Genomic DNA, 1,395 nt, shown 5'->3' with positions numbered 1-1,395 from the left:
TTCACTAAGAAATAAGTAAGAACTAAAATGGATGTTCATACTCAAAACTCTCAAACCGTATGGGTTGAATCTAGACAACGAAGTAAGATCAGTAATTGTAGGTAATGATTAATACATTAACGATAATGATTAGGTCACTAACATGAAGGTAAATGAGAACAAACTTTGAAATAATCCCCTAACTCATCACCATAAATATACCACATTTAGTACCAAATACGTGTTCATTCAAAGTCCTCACAACAATATGATGTATGCACGTACATATGTACATGTATATGTCCACATGAGTGTACATACACATGCAAATGTACATATACAATCAGTTTTATCTATTATCATTAATAGGATATTTGCTCTATAGTCATCCCCCTTATTGGATGCTCATTATTAGTTTTACATTGATTCACCAATTTGCTATTAATATTTTATTTTATCTTACTTTCTTCTGGCTAGGTAATTTTATTCTTATTTCACTATACTTTTTTCAAATATGCTATTCCTCTGTATGTACCATTCCCCCTTTAACCCGCCTTCTCCCGCCCCTATTACACACAGAACCAATGAGACAGAGACCCTTCCCAAAGATGGGTTATATTAGCCCACACCAAACATGGCTGAAAAAGATTCCCTGACGAAGGCCTCAACGGGCCGATATGCGTTGGAAGCACATCACTACAGATCATTACACTCATCCCCACTAATCTCAACAGAGCCTCAAGGGAGAGAGAACTAGGACGGGTGAAAAAGAACAGCCCCTGCACCGAGAGAACATCGCGGTCACGTGACCGGAACGACCCAGCAAGCAGAAGGAGGACACCATCGACGAGGAAGAACGGAGCAGGCCGCCGGCAAGAGGAGAACAGACGGAGCTACGAGGATAAGGTAAGGGACTCTGTAGGAGAGGAGGAGGCACGGCAGATAGCCCAGTAGGGCTAGAAGCAGTTGTCTCCCTCCCTCTCCAAGACGGTGACCGCCACCCAAACAGCACGGATAACCACGGTGCGCTCACAAGAGCGGCGCCGCGATTTATCGGAGCACAGGGGTGGACGGTATGTCCGGAGCCCTAACTACCTGACTAGTAGCCACGATCAGGATCCCGTGCCGAAAGCGGCCCTCCAGGGGTACCCCTACTTCGATTTGGAACTTTTTCTGACTTAGTATTGGACACCATTACGGACACACTCCCCAGACGCTCTGAGCACTACAGCAGGACATTAGACACTACAGAGGTGGGACGCCACCTATCTGAGTGTTTTCACCACAGTGTGTTTTTTGACTACATTTTTCATAAAAACAGACTTGATACTGTACCTCTAGGTACATAGACGTTTTTTCATCCCTCCCATCCCTCATTGCCCCCCCTTCCCCATCCCCCTTTTCTAACCACAATCA

The sequence above is a fragment of the Pseudophryne corroboree genome, chromosome 1 (assembly GCF_028390025.1).
Source record: "Pseudophryne corroboree isolate aPseCor3 chromosome 1, aPseCor3.hap2, whole genome shotgun sequence".
Classification (NCBI taxonomy): Eukaryota; Metazoa; Chordata; class Amphibia; order Anura; family Myobatrachidae; genus Pseudophryne; species Pseudophryne corroboree.
The sequence above is the reverse complement of the archived record's forward strand: the minus strand, read 5'-3'. Positions refer to the sequence as shown.